Raw genomic sequence first — 17,171 nt, 5'->3', positions numbered from 1 at the left:
ATGCCCTTAGCAGCTCAGAAAGGAGCGGTGGTCTAGTTTTGTATTGGAATGATGAGATAAAACTTGAAGTTTTGGGCCACTCAAAATATCATATTGGTACTAGTATTGCTGAATTAGGGACTACTCCGTCGTGTTTAACTTGTATTTATGAAGAGGCTGCGTCTAACTTGTAATTCCTCTGTTCCAAAATAGATGACCCAACTTTATACTAACTTTGTACTAAAGTTAGTACAAAGTTGAGTCATCTATTTTGGAACGGAGGGAGTATTTACGGAGAGGCTGATATAAGCAAGAGGTATAAAATTGGGGAGACCTTATGTGCTCTCGCTGGTTTCTCGGGCCTCCCTTGGCTAGCCATTGGGGATTTTACGGAAGTCATCCATCAATCTAAATACAATGGAGTATCTCAAGGCAGCCAAGCACAAATGGGCAATTTCAGAGACGCCCTTGATAGCCGTGGATTATTAGATTTGGGCTTTAAAGAACGTACGTGGACATTTGAAAAGAAGGTCGCAGGTGGATCATATACTCGTGTACGGCTTGTGTAAGTGTACCTAGTGCCACCCCTAGTTGGTTTTGGAGTATTGACGACAAACTTGGTTGAGGAACTAATGTGTTTGTGAGAATTGCAGGATAACACATGTAGTAGTCCCTCATTGATTCGGTTTACCTACCAGAGATGACCCTTAAAAATGTGTGAAGACATTGAAGACAATGATGGTCTGTGAAGATATTCACGACGAAGATTATGACTCGAGAAGATATTCACGTGAAGACTATGGAGTGCGAAGACATAGTTGTTTCATAGTTTCCTTTTCTTCTTTGTTGAATCATAGGAACCACTGCACTATTAAGTGGGGGCCAAGTGAACAAAGTCAGAGTGACTGAAGTGATGCTCAACCAAATCCTATGTCTTCGAGCGAAGATAGTGAGAGCAAATCTTATCCAGAGCTGGATGAGTCAGCTTTACTTGTAGCCCAAGTCAAGCTGCAGCGTGTGTTTGGAATCTGACCGTTGGACACGTGTCAGTTCCTTAGTGACCCAGGGTCATTTCGGACAAATCAGGTCGGGTTGCCTTCTGGCTATAAATAGCCCACCCCCTACACCATAAATTCGAGGCTGCTCAGAGTTAGTGCACGGCTTTTCTCGTTTGAGAGCAACCCACCTCCGAAGTATTTGAGAGAGAAATCCTTGCGAGGACAAAGCCCTAAACACGCAGAGCCAAAGAGTGTTAGGCATCACTGAAGTCTTTCTGTCTGCGTGATCTGAAGACTTGTTACACTTGAGGACTGTGGATCCTCCATCCGGTTAGGCGTCGCGTTCTGAGCATCCAAGAGTCATTGTGGATTGCTGGTGAACGAAGACCGTGAAGGTTTGGAAGTCTACCTTGAAGACTTACCAGAGTGATTGGGCGAGGACTGTGTGTTCTTAGCTCAAGGGAAATAAGGTGAAGACGCGGTCTTCTGAGTTGAATCTCAGCCACCCTAACCAGACGTGCAGTTGTCACAGCAACTGGAACTGGTCCAACAAATCCTTGTCCTCACCAAGCAACTGGTTCTATCCTTTACCTCTCTTTACTTACAATTTGTCTTCGTGAAGTCATTGCCTGCTTGCATGTTCTGATTGACTTCATTGTGTGAAGTCTGTTGCTGTTTGGCTTCATACTATTTTCCATCCTGATCCATACTACCTAGCTACTGATAGTCTTCGTACTTTCACTTCATTGCTTACTTGACTATGGCTTGTCTAGTGTAGTCTACCTTCCGCTGGATATCAATAGGTTCATTTCTACTGTTTGTCTTCAAAGCCACCGTGTTTTGAAGACTTTCATAAAAATCGCCTATTCGCCCCCTCTAGTCGATAACTAGCACTTTCAATTAGTATCAGAGCAATGTGCTCCCTTGTTTTGTGTGATTCGGTTTAACTACCTGAAGTTTTAGCTATGTCGATTGCAGGAATAATCAAAGTCTCCGTTGTGTGCCCTGTCTTCGATGGCACTGATTACCCCTACTGGAAGAATAATATGCGCATGCATCTTGAAGTCATTGACGTCGACCTCTGGTATGTCGTCAAGAACGACGTTCCCAAGGTCGGTGAAGGTGTCAATGTTGCTGATGTCAAGAGGTTCATTCAACTGGACTCGACTGCCAAGAACATCATTTGTGGTCATCTGACCAAAGGACAGTATGGCCGTGTGAGTGCTCTAGAAACTGCGAAGCTAGTCTGGGACTGGCTCTCCAAGATCAACAAAGGTGTCTCAACCCAGAGAGACTCAAGGATTAGTGTTCTCCGCAACCACTTCAACCGCTTCAAGGCAAATGATAATGAGAATTTCCAACTCATACTCGATCGCCTCACTGATATCACAAATGAGCTTCGTGCACTCGGCACCACTGAAATCACCAAGCACGAAATCGTCAAAACACTTCTGAGATCGCTTGATAGCTCATTCGACACCCTGGCCCTGATGAATCAAGGACGCCCTGATTTCAAGACTCTCGATCCGTCTGACATACTTGAGAGGTGTAACATCCCAAATTTTCAATTTGAAATGTTATACATTAGATCATCATGCATATCATATTTTATTTTGCATTTTGGTTGATCCTAGAAAATTCTACGCAACTCAATGACCCACGGAGAGAGTTGGGGATTTCCTTATTTTCATATTTGAGTTTTCTCAAATTTTGAGAATAGGATCATTTGATTTTATTTATTTTATCATCAATTATTTCTATTACAAAAATATGAGAGAGGGAATAAAATGACTTTCCCAAAATAAAGAAATATTGAGGATTTAATAATAAAATCAAATAAGATTTTATTTGGGAGTTTTTCGGTGTTTTATTTGAATTTAGGAAAAATGTGTGTTTTTCAAAATTGCATTTAGGTCCCAAATAAATGTTCACCTTGTGCGGCTTGATTTTAGAAGCCCGTGAAAATTTATTTCAGAATTTTTGGAGTCCGTTTAGTATTTCTTTTTATTTTTCTTCCGAGCGGAATAATTTAAAAAAAACGCACCGACCTAGGGGCCGTGTCCAACCCGGACTCCCGGCCCACTAGGCTTTAAAAGCCGGGGGGAGGCCCAGCCGAAGCCAGCCACCCGCGCCCCAACCGTAGCGCTGCACCCCCGCCGCCGCCGTGCCGCCTCGCCGCGCCGCCGCCCGCCGCCGCCGCCACACGTCGCCTGAGGTTTGTCGCCGCCTCGTTTTCCGTGCCATCGTAAAAAAATCGGCGTTCGTCGTTTTTTTTTCTCGGATTAAATCCGTGATTTTTCTGATCACGATTTCTGATCCGATTTTCGTTTTAGTATAACTTTTCGCTCGTTTATCGGAATCAGGCGATTCAAGCGCCTAGAGTTTCGTCTCGAAACCCTCTATCCGTTTAACCAACTTAAACAAGATTTTGCTACTGTAAAATTTTCCCTAGATCCAGATTACTAGAACGAAGTTGTTTTCTTTCGCCGTTTGACTTTCGTTGCTTCATTTGATTTGATACTTTTTGCCAACCGGAGTTCTTAAGTTGAACCTTCTGGTTAGATCTCTTATTTGAGTTTTACCCGTGCATTAGATGAGTACTTATTGTATGCTTGTTTGTTTGTCTGCGATAGAATACCCGGAGTGCGCCGCCTGTTACTTCGAATCGTTAGGTTTCGCGGATCATCAGCAAGGCAAGTAACACTTTGATCATATCTTTTCTACTACCCAGTTTTATTGCATTAGATCAATCCTCACACATTGCATGATTAGGATCTAATTAAATTGTGGGATGGGAAGTAGATGAGGTAGTACCTATTACCTGTTATTATCAAACCTTTGGGAGTTACTTCTACTTTGCTTATTATGCCATGCTATGCTAGTAGACGTGGATTGGGTGAGTGATATCCATGATAGATGTGAGATTGTTAATTAATTGTTTATCTAAGGTGACAATTTAAACACACATCTGGGTGGATTGAGGCACCTGGGTATTCCAGGACTTGCCTGTTTTCTTTTGGACCGCCACCCAGGCTCAAAGGGATCATGAGACTATTCATACTAGAAACTTCCGTGTGCAGCCACAAGCTATTGTGGGCTCTAGCATAGTTGACTAAGTCGTGCGAACTCTTACAGTGGTAGACTAGCAGATGTAGGGGATGTAGGTGGTACGGTCTACCCGATCGTAAGGTGCTAGCGCTTCTGAAATACTATGTCTCGGTCATCCGTCTTCTCAAACACCATGTAGTGCGAGAAACCAAACGGAGGCGATCGAGTCTTGTGGGGAAAAGTGCGCAAACCTCTACAGAGTGTAATAAACTAATCATGGTTAGCCGTGTCCCCGGTTATGGACATCTTGAGTATCTAGTACTTGGATTATCATGTGAATCTCAATATGTTACTCTAAATTAATTTTGTTAGGTTATGTTTAATGATGATGCTTAATTGGGATTGAGAATGCTGTCAACCATTCTCAATGTTTAACAACCATCATGATAGTTAAATAAATTTATTCCTTTGAAGTAGGGAAAAATTGGCTTTATGCAAAACTGTAACCATAGAGCTTTCCACCAGCCAAATATGCATATAGTATAGCTATTTCATTCCATTACTCTCTATGTGTTACATTGCCAGCATATTCCATGTGCTGACCCGTTTTGGGCTGCAACGTTAATGTTGCAGACTTTTCAGACAACGATTAAGGAGTTTTAGGTCGTGGTTCTATACTCAGTGATGCCGTTGGAGTTGATGGACTCACTTATCTTCCAAGCCTTCCGTTGTTATCGTTATTAGATGGCCTTAAGCCATATTTATTGTAATAAGTTCTCTTTTGAGACACTCGATGTAATAAGTGTGTGATTGCTACTCTGCTATAAATCCTCTGAGTACTGTGTGGTATCAGCATTACTGATCCAGGGATGACACCGGAGCACAGAGATCAGACTGTTTGAGGTCTGCTCGCTATAGAGATGGTATCAGAGCACACGCTGACTGTAGGACACTACCACTAAGTTAGAGACCTAGATCACAATTCACTCTCTTCTCTTCTGACCTCTCATCTTTTCTACTCTTTAGGATGGCGGATGCAAGGAACAAGTTCACACAACCGGATGAAGATACACCCTTTGGATGTCACTTGAAGGAAGTCACTAGATACCTGAACATAGGAGTACCAAGCTTCACAGGAACCTACAACGCCACTTTACCTGAAGAAGAGCGCTGGATGATTCAAGTTCAAGTTCCAGGAAGGACGTTCATGCCAGTCACTGAGCCCATAGAATTTTCTTTTGAAGCACCAACTTGGAGTCTAGGAAAGAGCATGGCAGCTCACATCGCCATGGGACGCATTGGAGAAGTCTACCGCAAGGATCTCAATGATACTATCTACCAGATTTGTGGGCGCCGAGATGAGCACTGGGAGATGATCAACACCCGGAAGGATAGATCAATTGCAGCTTTTATCCAGGAGTTAAACCGGCACATTCGATGACAGGAGAACCAGATGTGCACCGACATGATAGATCTGAAGAAGGCTAAGACTAGAATCAAGAAACTGGAGGAAGAACTCAAGGCTACACGTGAAGATTATGAAGAGGAAATTGAAGTATTGGTGGATAAGAATGCCGACCTAACTATGAAGCTAGCAGTATTTATGGGAGGCCCTACGCCAGTAGATGAAGACGCAGAACCCCAGGAGATTAGCCAGGAAGACTACATCATCATTGACGGCACTGACTCGGAACCAGATATTAGCGATGATGACTATGTTGATGAAGCTGGAGCAGATATCATGGAGTCTGCAACCGAAGAATATTTCTAGTAGACCACCTCATCAGTAGTAGTAGTCCACCATGTAAATATAGTAGTTCGAGCACTTTTGCGATAGTTAGATCGATTGTATGCCCTTGTTTGATTGATTGAAGTGAATTGTTTGCTTTTGCCTCATGTGCATATGGGTAGTGTTTTCTCTTTAGGCCCCCTCTATTCTTATATCTCATATTTTCAAAACCCTCAGATGCCTCTGAGACATGACCCCGGATTTGCCTTTCCACCGGAGCTCACCCAGTTGATCCAACAGCAGAACACATTGATGCAGTTGCTAGTCCAGAATCAGAATCAGGGGAACAACAACAACAACCCACCACCACCACCACCTGTTGACCACTTAGCCCGTTTTCTTAGGCTGAATCCACCGGTGTTTTTCAGTAGCACCGAGCCGATAGTAGCAGATGATTGGCTCCACAAGACAGCTAGGGAGTTGACCACAGCAGGATGCACAGATGCGGAGAAGGTGAAGTTTGCCGCACATCAGCTAGAAGGACCCGCAACATCATGGTGGGAGAATTTCACAGCCACTTTCCCAGTTGACACTGTCACATGGGACCAGTTTCAGCAGGCTTTTCGTACTGCACATGTTTCAGCAGGAGCTATGGCCATGAAGAAGCGTGAGTTTCGCAACTTGCGCCAAGGAGGACGGACTGTTGGCCAGTACGTGGAGGAATTTAGTAAGTTAGCACGTTATGCCCCATATGACGTCGCTACGGATGCATCTAAGCAGGAGAAGTTTCTGGAAGGACTGAATGATGAGTTGAGCATGCAGTTGATGGTAGCCACCTTCAACAACTACCAGGAGTTGGTAGATCATGCTCTTATGATTGAAGGGAAGCAGCAGCAAATTGAGAATCGCAAGAGGAAGTATGGACAAGGAAAGTACAATTCAGGAGCTCAGCAGAAGCCATGTTTTACCCCTAGACCGGGAGGACATTTTCAGCATACCCATGGAGGAGGTAGCTCGCATAATCACAATGTCACCAAGAATGGTAATGGCAACGGAGGAAGCAACGGCAAGAACCGCACCAACCCCTCAACCCCAGCCAAGAAGGACTTGAGCCAAGTCACTTGCTTTAAGTGTTCGAAGACCGAACATTATGCCAATGAATGTCCTGAATTACAAAAGGGAAATAGCAATGGAAGTTCTGGAAAGAAGCTGAACCCTTTTAACAGGGGACAAGTGAACCATGTTAGCGTGGAGGAGGTTGAAGCTCAGCCCGATGCAGTAATAGGTAAGTTTTTGGTTAAGTCATTTACTGCACTCGTTCTTTTTGATACTGGTGCATCGCATTCATACATATCAAGGGGATTTGTGGATAAGTATAACCTACCAACCCAAGCCCTTAGGTCACCCATGTTAGTAACCTTGCCCGGAGCAGAGTATGTGGCTAGTCTATGGTGTGATCGGTTACCATTAAAGATTGGTAACTATGTTTTTCCCTCAGACCTAATAGTATTGGAATCTCAAGGATTGGATGTGATATTAGGCATGGATTGGCTATCAAAGTATGAAGGGAATATTGAATGTGCTAGTAAGTCAATTTTTCTTACCACCCCGGAAGGGAGAAGGATCAAGTATGTATCCCGGCATGTGCCAAAGAGGACTCAAGTAAATTGCTTAACAGGAGTTGTGCAGGAGGAAGTACCAGTGGTAAGGGACTCCCTGATGTATTTCCAGAGGAGTTTCCAGGCATGCCACCGGATAGAGATATTGAGTTTTTGATTGAGCTATTGCCAGGCACAGGTCCAATATCAAAGAGACCATATAGGATGCCAGCAAAGGATTTGGTGGAAATTAAGAAGCAGATTAAGTAGTTACTGGATAAGGGATATATTCGCCCAAGTTCTTTGCCTTGGGGATCGCCAGTACTTCTAGTGGAGAAGAAGGATGGATCGTTAAGGATGGTTGTTGATTATCGAGGATTGAATGAAGTAACGATCAAGAACAAGTACCCACTACCAATGATCAACGATCTGTTTGATCGATTGCAAGGAGCTAAGGTATTTTCCAAGATCGATCTGCGATCAGGATACCACCAGTTGAAGATTCGAGAACAGGATATTCCGAAGACAGCTTTTACCACCAGGTATGGGTTGTATGAGTATACCGTTATGTCATTTGGTCTGACTAATGCACCTGTCTATTTTATGAACATGATGAACAAAGTATTTATGGAGCTTTTGGATAAGTTCTTCGTGGTGTTCATTGATGATATCCTGGTTACTCGAAGAATGAAGAGGAGCATAAGGAGCATTTGCGCTTGGTACTTGGAAAGCTCAGAGAACATCAATTATATGCCAAGTTCAGCAAATGTGAGTTTTGGTTGAAGGAAGTAGGATTCCTCGGACACGTTATATCTGGAGAAGGTATAGTAGTTGATCCCACTAAAGTTGAAACCGTGACCAAGTGGGAAGCCCCAACAACAGTTGGAGAGATCCGGAGTTTTCTTGGACTCGCAGGATACTACCGGAGATTTATTGAGAATTTCTCAAAGATTGCGAAGCCTATGACTGAGTTGTTAAAGAAGAATACCAAGTTCATATGGACAGAGGAATGTGAGGCTAGTTTCTAGGAGTTGAAGAAACGCTTAGTTACCTCACCAGTGTTGATTTTGCCGGACCAGACCAAAGATTATGAGGTGTATTGTGATGCTTCACGTCGAGGACTTGGAGCAGTGCTTATGCAGGAAGGGAGAGTTGTTTCATATGCCTCAAGACAACTGAAGCCTCATGAGTTGAATTATGCTACGCATGATTTGGAGTTAGCAGCCGTAGTGCATGCATTGAAGACATGGAGACATTTCCTCATTGGAAATCATTATGAGGTGTACACGGATCATAAGAGTTTGAAGTACATTTTCACACAGAAGGAGTTAAATCTCAGACAAAGGAGATGGTTGGAGCTTATCAAGGATTATGATATGAAATTGCATTATCATCCTGAAAAGGCTAATGTAGTAGCAGACGCATTAAGCCGCAAGAGCCATGTCAATACGTTAATGACGGGAAAAATACCAAGGGAGTTAGCCGAAAATCTTCTTGAACTATGTTTGGAAATAGTTCCGAGAGGCTATGTAGCAGCATTGGAGATTCAGTCAACTTTGATGGATAGAATCAGAGAAGCTCAGAAAGCTGATAAAGAGATTGCCGCTATAAAGGAGAAACTGAGCAAAGGAAAAGCTAAAGGATTTCATGAGGATGAGCACGACACCCTATGGTTTGAAGACCGTGTTTACGTGCCCAATGACCCGGAGATCAGGAAGTTGTGGTGTTCTTTTTGTCAAGAAGAAGGATGGCATGAACCGACTTTGTGTCGACTACTGTTTGAACAAGAAGACCATAAAGAACAAGTACCCACTTCCCAACATTAATGAGATTTTCGAACAACTCAAAGGTGCTCAAGTATTCTCCAATCTTGACCTCCGTATGGGTTATCATCAGATTCGCATTCGTGAACAAGATATCCCCAAGACAACATTCAGAACAAGCTATGGTTCTTATGAGTATACTGTCATGTCTTTCGGCCTTGTCAATGCTCCTCCAACGGTCTCTCGCATGATGAACTTCATCTTCAACCCCTACACAAATGATTTCGTCTTGGTGTATCTCGATGACATTTTGGTCTTTTCCAAGAACAAGGAAGATCATGCCAAGCATTTGAGATTTGTGCTAGACAAACTCAGAGAACATCAGTTCTATGCGAAGTTCTCAAAGTGCGAGTTTTGGCTCGATGAGGTTCTCTACCTTGGCCATATCATCTCCGCCAAGGGCATAGCTGTTAATCCTGAGAAGGTGTCTGCAATTGTGAATTGGGAACCGCCTCAGAATGTGAAGCAGCTCCGCGGTTTCCTTGGGCTTGCAAGCTATTGTCGAAGATTCGTTGAGAATTTCTCTAAGATTGCAAAGCCTCTTTCCAACCTCCTCAAGAAGCATGTGAAGTATGTCTGGACGCCTGAATGTGACATAACTTGCAACACCCTCAAAGAGAAGCTAGTCACAGCTCCAGTTCTGACTCCTCCTGATGAATCCAAACCATTCGAAGTTTTCTGTGATGCTTCCCTGCAAGGTCTCGGTGCTTGTAACATCCCAAATTTTCAATTTGGAATGTTATACATTAGATCATCATGCATATCATTTTTATTTTGCATTTTGGTTGATCCTGGAAATTCTACGCAACTCAATGACCCACGGAGAGAGTTGGGGATTTCGTTATTTTCATATTTGAGTTCTCTCAAATTTTGAGAATAGGATCATTTGATTTTATTTATTTTATCATCAATTATTCCTATTACAAAAATATGAGAGAGGGAATAAAATGACTTTCCCAAAATAAAGAAATATTGAGGATTTAATAATAAAATCAAATAAGATTTTATTTCGGAGTTTTTCGGTGTTTTATTTGAATTTAGGAAAAAAATGTGCGTTTTCAAAATTGCATTTAGGTCCTAAGTAAATGTTCACCTTGTGCGGCTTGATTTTAGAAGCCCGTGAAAATTTATTTCGGAATTTTTGGAGTCCGTTTAGTATTTCTTTTTATTTTTTCTTCCGAGCGGAATATATTAAAAAAAAGATCAGCGTTCGTCGTTTTTCTTTCTCTCGAATTAAATCCGCGATTTTTCTGATCGCGATTCCTGATCCGATTTTCGTTTTAGTATAACTTTTCGCTCGTTTATCGGAATCAGGCGATTCAAGCGCCTAGAGTTTCGTATCGAAACCCTCTATCCGTTTAACCAACTTAAACAAGATTTTGCTACTATAAAATTTGCCCTAGATCCAGATTACTAGAACGAAGTTGTTTTCTTTCGCCATTTGACTTTCGTTGCTTCGTTCGATTTGATTCTTTTGCCAACCGGAGTTCTTAAGTTGAACCTTCTGGTTAGATCTCTTATTTCAATTTTACCCGTGCATTAGATGAGTACTTATTGTATGCTTGTTTGTTTGTTTGCGATAGAGTACCCATAGTGCGCCGCCTGTTACTTCAAATCGTTAGGTTTCGCGGATCATCAGCAAGGCAAGTAACACTTTGATCATACCTTTTCTACTACCCAGTTTTATTGCATTAGATCAATCCTCACACATTGCATGATTAGGATCTAATTAAATTGTGGGATGGGAAGTAGATGAGGTAGTACCTATTACCTGTTATTATCAAACCTTTGGGAGTTACTTCCGCGTTTTGCTTATTATGCCGTGCTATGCCAGTAGACGTGGATTGGGTGAGTGAAATCTATGACAGATGTGAGATTGTTAATTAATTGTTTATCTAAGGTGGCAACTTAAACACACATCTGGGTGGATTGAGGCACCTGGGTATTCCAGGACTTGCCTGTTTTCTTTTGGACCGCCACCCAGGCTCAAAGGGATCATGAGACTATTCATACTAGAAACTTCCGTGTGTAGCCACAAGCTATTATGGGCTCTAGCATAGTTGACTTAGTTGTGCGAACTCTTACAGTGGTAGACTAGCAGATGTAGGGGATGTAGGTGGTACGGTCTACCCGATCGTAAGGTGCTAGCGCTTCTGAAAGACTATGTCTCGGTCATCCGTCTTCTCAAACACCATGTAGTGCGAGAAACCAAACGGAGGCGATCGAGTCTTGTGGGGAAAAGTGCGCAAACCTTTGCAGAGTGTAATAAACTAATCATGGTTAGCCGTGTCCCCGGTTATGGACATCTTGAGTATCTAGTACTTGGATTATCATGTGAATCTCAACATGTTACTCTAAATTAATTTTGTTGGGTTATGTTTAATGATGATGCTTAATTGGGATTGAGGATGCTGTCAACCATTCTCAATGTTTAACAACTACCATGATAGTTAAATAAATTTTATTTCTTTGAAGTAGGGAAAAATTGGCTTTACGCAAAACTGTAACCATAGAGCTTTCCACCAGCCAAATATGCATATAGTATAGTTATTTCATTCCATTACTCTCTATGTGTTACATTGCCAGCATATTCCATGTGCTGACCCATTTTCGGGCTGCAACGTTAATGTTGCAGACTTTTCAGACGACGCTTAAGGAGTTTTTAGGTCGTGGTTCTATACTCAGTGATGCCATTGGAGTTGATGGACTCACTTATCTTCTAGGCCTTCCGCTGTTATCGTTATTAGATGGACTTAAGCCATATTTATTGTAATAGGTTCTCTTTTGAGACACTCGATGTAATAAGTGTGTGATTGCTACTCTACTATAAATCCTCCGAGTACTGTGTGGTGTCAGCATTACTGATCCAGGGATGACACCGGAGCACAGAGATCAGATTGTTTGAGGTCTGGTCGCTATAGAGATGGTATCGGAGCACACGCTGACTATAGGACACGGCCACTAAGCAAAAGACCTAGATCACTATTCACTCTCTTCTCTTCTGACCTATCATCTTTTCTACTCTTTAGGATGGCGGATGCAAGGAATAAGTTCACACAACCGGATGAAGATACACCCTTTGGACGACACTTGAAGGAAGTCACTAGATACCTGAACATAGGAGTACCAAGCTTCACGGCAACCTACAACGCCACTTTACCTAAAGAAGAGCGCTGGATGATTCAAGTTCAAGTTCCAGGAAGGACGTTCATGCCAGTCACTGAGCCCATAGAGTTTTCTTTTGATGCACCAACTTGGAGTCTAGGAAAGAGCATGGCAGCTAACATCGCCATGGGACGCATTGGAGAAGTATACCGCAAGGATCTCAAGGATACTATCTACCAGATTGGTGGGCGCTGAGATGAGCAATGGGAGATGATCAACACCCGAAAGGATAGATCAATTGCAGCTTTTATCCAGGAGTTAAACCAGCACATTCCACGACAGGAGAACCAGATGTGCGCCGACATGATAGACCTGAAGAAGGCTAAGACTAGAATCAAGGAACTGGAGGAAGAACTCAAGGCTACATGTGAAGATTATGAAGAAGAAATTGAAGTATTGGTGGAGAAGAATGATGACCTGATCAAGAAGATTGGAATATTTATGGGAGGCCCTACGCCAGTAGATGAAGACGAAGAGCCCTAGGAGATTAGCCCGGAAGACCACATCATCATCGACGGCACCGACTCGGAACCAGATAGTAGTGATGATGACTATGTTGATGAAGCTGGAGCAGATATCATGGAGTCTGCAACCGAAGAATATTTCTAGTAGACCACCTCATTATTAGTAGTAGTCCACCATGTAAACATAGTAGTCCGAGCACTTCTGCGATAGATAGATCGATTGTATGCCCTTGTTTGATTGATTGAAGTGAATTGTTTGCTTTTGCCTCATGTGCATATGGGTAGTGTTTTCTCTTTAGACCCCCTCTATTCTTATATCTCATCTTTTCTAAACCCTCAGATGCCTCCGAGACATGACCCCGGATTTGCCTTCCTACCGGATCTCACCCAGTTGATCCAGCAGCAGAACACATTGATGTGGTTGCTAGTCCAGAATCAGAATCAGGGGAACAACAACAACAACCCACCACCACCAGCACCTGTTGACCACTTAGCCCGTTTTTTTAGGCTGAATCCGCCGGTGTTTTCCAGCAGCACCGAGCCGATAGTAGCAGATGATTGGCTCCGCAAGACAGCTAGGGAGTTAACCACAGCAGGATGCACAGATGCGGAGAAGGTGAAGTTTGCCACACATCAGTTAGAAGGACCCGCAGCATCATGGTGGGAGAATTTCACCGCCACTTTCCCTGTCGACACTGTCACATGGGACCAGTTTCAGCAGGCTTTTCATACTGCACATGTTTCAGCAGGAGCTATGGCCATGAAGAAGCGTGAGTTTCGCAACTTGCACCAAGGAGGACGGACAGTTGGCCAGTATGTGGAGGATTTTAGTAAGCTAGCACGTTATGCCCCAGATGACGTCGCTACGGATGCAGCTAAGCAGGAGAAGTTTCTGGAAGGACTGAATGATGAGTTGAGCATGCAGTTGATGGTAGCCACCTTCAACAACTACCAGGAGCTGGTAGATCGTGCTCTTATGATTGAAGGGAAGCAACAGCAAATTGAGAACCGCAAGAGGAAGTATGGACAAGGAAAGTACAATTCAGGAGTTCAGCAGAAGCCACGTTTTACCCCTAGACCGGGAGGACATTTTCAGCATACCCATGGAGGAGGTAGCTCGCACAATCACAATGGAACCAAGAATGGTAATGGCAATGGAGGAAGCAACGACGAGAACTGCACCAACCCATCAACCCCAGCCAAGAAGGACCTAAGCCAAGTCACTTGTTTTAAGTGTCAGAAGACCGGACATTATGCCAATGAATTTCCTGAAGGCCAAAATGGCAATGGAAGTTCTGGGAAGAAGCCGAACCCTTTCAATAGGGGACAGGTGAACCACATTAGCATGGAGGAGGTTGAAGCTCAGCCCGATGCAGTAATAGGTAAGTTTTTGGTTAAGTCATTTACTGCACTCGTTCTTTTTGATACTGGTGCATCGCATTCATACATCTCAAGGGGATTTGTGGATAAGTATAACCTATCAACCCAAGCCCTTAGGTCACCCATGTTAGTAACCTCACCCGGAGCAGAGTATGTGGCTAGTCTATGGTGTGATCGGTTACCATTAAGGATTGGTAACTATGTTTTTCCCTCAGACCTAATAGTATTGGAATCTCAAGGATTGGATGTGATATTAGGCATGGATTGGTTATCAAAGTATGAAGGGAATATTGAATGTGCTAGTAAGTCAATTTTGCTTACCACCCCGGAAGGGAGAAGGATCAAGTATGTATCCCGACATGTGCCAAAGAGGACTCAAGTAAATTTCCTAAGAGGAGTTGTGAAGGAGGAAGTACCAGTGGTAAGGGATTTCCCTGATGTATTTCCAGAGGAGTTGCCAGGCATGCCACTGGATAGAGATATTGAGTTTTTGATTGAGCTACTTGAGCTATTGCCAGGCACAGGGCCAATATCAAAGAGACCATATAGGATGCCAACAAAGGATTTGGTGGAAATTAAGAAGCAGATTAAGGAGTTACTGGATAAGGGATATATTCGCCCAAGTTCTTCACCTTGGGGATCGCCAGTACTTCTAGTGGAAAAGAAGGATGGATCGTTGAGGATGGTTGTTGATTATCGAGGATTGAATGAAGTAACGATCAAAAACAAGTACCCACTACCAATGATCAACGATCTGTTTGATCGATTGCAAGGAGCTAAGGTATTTTCCAAGATCGATCTGCGATCAGGATACCACCAGTTGAAGATTCGAGAACAGGATATTCCTAAGACAGCTTTTACCACCAGGTATGGGCTGCACGAGTATACCATTATGTCATTTGGTCTGACTAACGCACCTGCATATTTTATGAACATGATGAACAATGTGTTTATGGAGTTTTTGGATAAGTTCGTCGTAGTGTTCATTGATGATATCCTGGTTTATTCGAAGAATGAAGAGGAACATAAGGAGCATTTGCGTTTGGTACTTGGAAAGCTCAGAGAACATCAATTATATGCCAAGTTCAGCAAATGTGAGTTTTGGTTGAAGGAAGTAGGATTCCTCGGACATGTTATATCTAGAGAAGGAATAGCAGTAGATCCCGCTAAAGTTGAAACCGTGACCAAGTGGGAAGCCCCAACAACAGTTGGAGAGATCCGGAGTTTTCTTGGACTCGCAGGATACTACCGGAGATTTATTGAGAATTTCTCAAATATTGCGAAGCCTATGACTGAGTTGTTGAAGAAAGATACCAAGTTCATATGGATAGAGGAATGTGAGGCTAGTTTCCAGGAGTTGAAGAAACGTTTGGTTACCTCACCAGTGTTGATTTTGCCAGACCAGACCAAGGATTATGAGGTGTATTGCGACGCTTCACATCTAGGACTTGGAGCAGTGCTTATGCAGGAAGGGAGAGTTGTTTCATATGCCTCAAGACAACTGAAGCCTCATGAATTGAATTATGCCACACATGATTTGGAATTAGCAGCCGTAGTGCATGCATTGAAAACATGGAGACATTTCCTCATTGGAAATCATTGTGAGGTGTACACGGATCATAAGAGTTTGAAGTACATTTTCACCCAGAAGGAGTTGAATCTCAGACAAAGGAGATGGTTGGAGCTTATCAAGGATTATGATATGAAATTGCATTATCATCCTGGAAAGGCTAATGTAGTAGCTGACGCATTAAGCCATAAGAGCCATGTCAATACATTAATGACGGGAGAAATACCCAAGGAGTTAGCAGAAAATCTTCGTGAACTATGTTTGGAAATAGTTCCAAGAGGCTACGCAGCAGCATTGGAGATTCAGTCAACTTTGATGGATAGAATCAGAGAAGCTCAGAAAGCTAACAAAGAGATTGCCGCTATAAAGGAGAAACTGAGCAAAGGAAAAGCTAAAGGATTTCGTGAGGATGAGCACGACACCCTATGGTTTGAAGACCGCGTTTACGTGCCCAATGACCCGGAGATCAGGAAGTTGATTTTGCAAGAGGCACATGATTCACTGTATTCAATTCACCCAGGAAATACCAAGATGTATCTGGATTTGAAGGATATTTTCTGGTGGACCAGAATGAAGAAGGATATTGCGGAGTATGTAGCAGTTTGTGATGTATATCAGAGAGTAAAGGCAGAGCATCAGAAGCCAGCAGGATTGTTACAACCATTGCCGATACCTGAATGGAAGTGGGATAAGCTAGGCATGGATTTTATCATGGGATTGCCCAAGACTCGTTCAGGCTATGACTCGATTTGGGTTGTAGTTGATCGATTGACGAAAGTAGCTCATTTCATCCCAGTAAAGACCACTTATACCAGTGCTAAGTTGGCAAAGATATACACGACCAGGATCGTATGTCTGCATGGAGTTCTGAGGAGTATCGTATCAGATAGAGGAACCCAGTTTACCTCAAAGTTCTGGAAACAGTTGCATGAAACTTTGGTACCAGGTTAGAATTCAGTACAACTTTTCATCCACAGACAGATGGACAGACCGAGAGAGTCAATCAAATTTTGGAGGATATGCTGAGAGCTTGTGCGCTAGATTACGGATCTAGTTGGGACGATAATTTGCCATATGCAGAGTTCTCTTACGACAATGGTTACCAAACCAATTTGAAGATGGCCCGTTTCGAAGCTTTGTACGGAAGGAGGTGCAGGACACCGTTGTCATGGGACGAAGTTGGAGACCGCCAGTTGTTTGGACCTGACTTGATTAAAGAGTCTGAACAGAAGGTGAAGTTGATTCACGATAGGCTCAAGGTAGCCCAGTCCAGACAGAAAAGTTATGCAGATTCTAAACGCAAGGAGACAGTTTACGAAGTCGGAGATAGAGCTTATCTTCGAGTATCTCCACTTTGGGGAACAAAGCGTTTTGGAGTTAAAGGGAAGTTAGCGCCACGATTTGTAGGACCATATCG

This window comes from Triticum urartu, chromosome 4A (genome assembly GCF_056163025.1).
Source record: "Triticum urartu cultivar PI428250 chromosome 4A, HENAU_Tu73, whole genome shotgun sequence".
Taxonomy (NCBI): domain Eukaryota; kingdom Viridiplantae; phylum Streptophyta; class Magnoliopsida; order Poales; family Poaceae; genus Triticum; species Triticum urartu.
Note: the sequence above shows the minus strand (reverse complement) of the source record.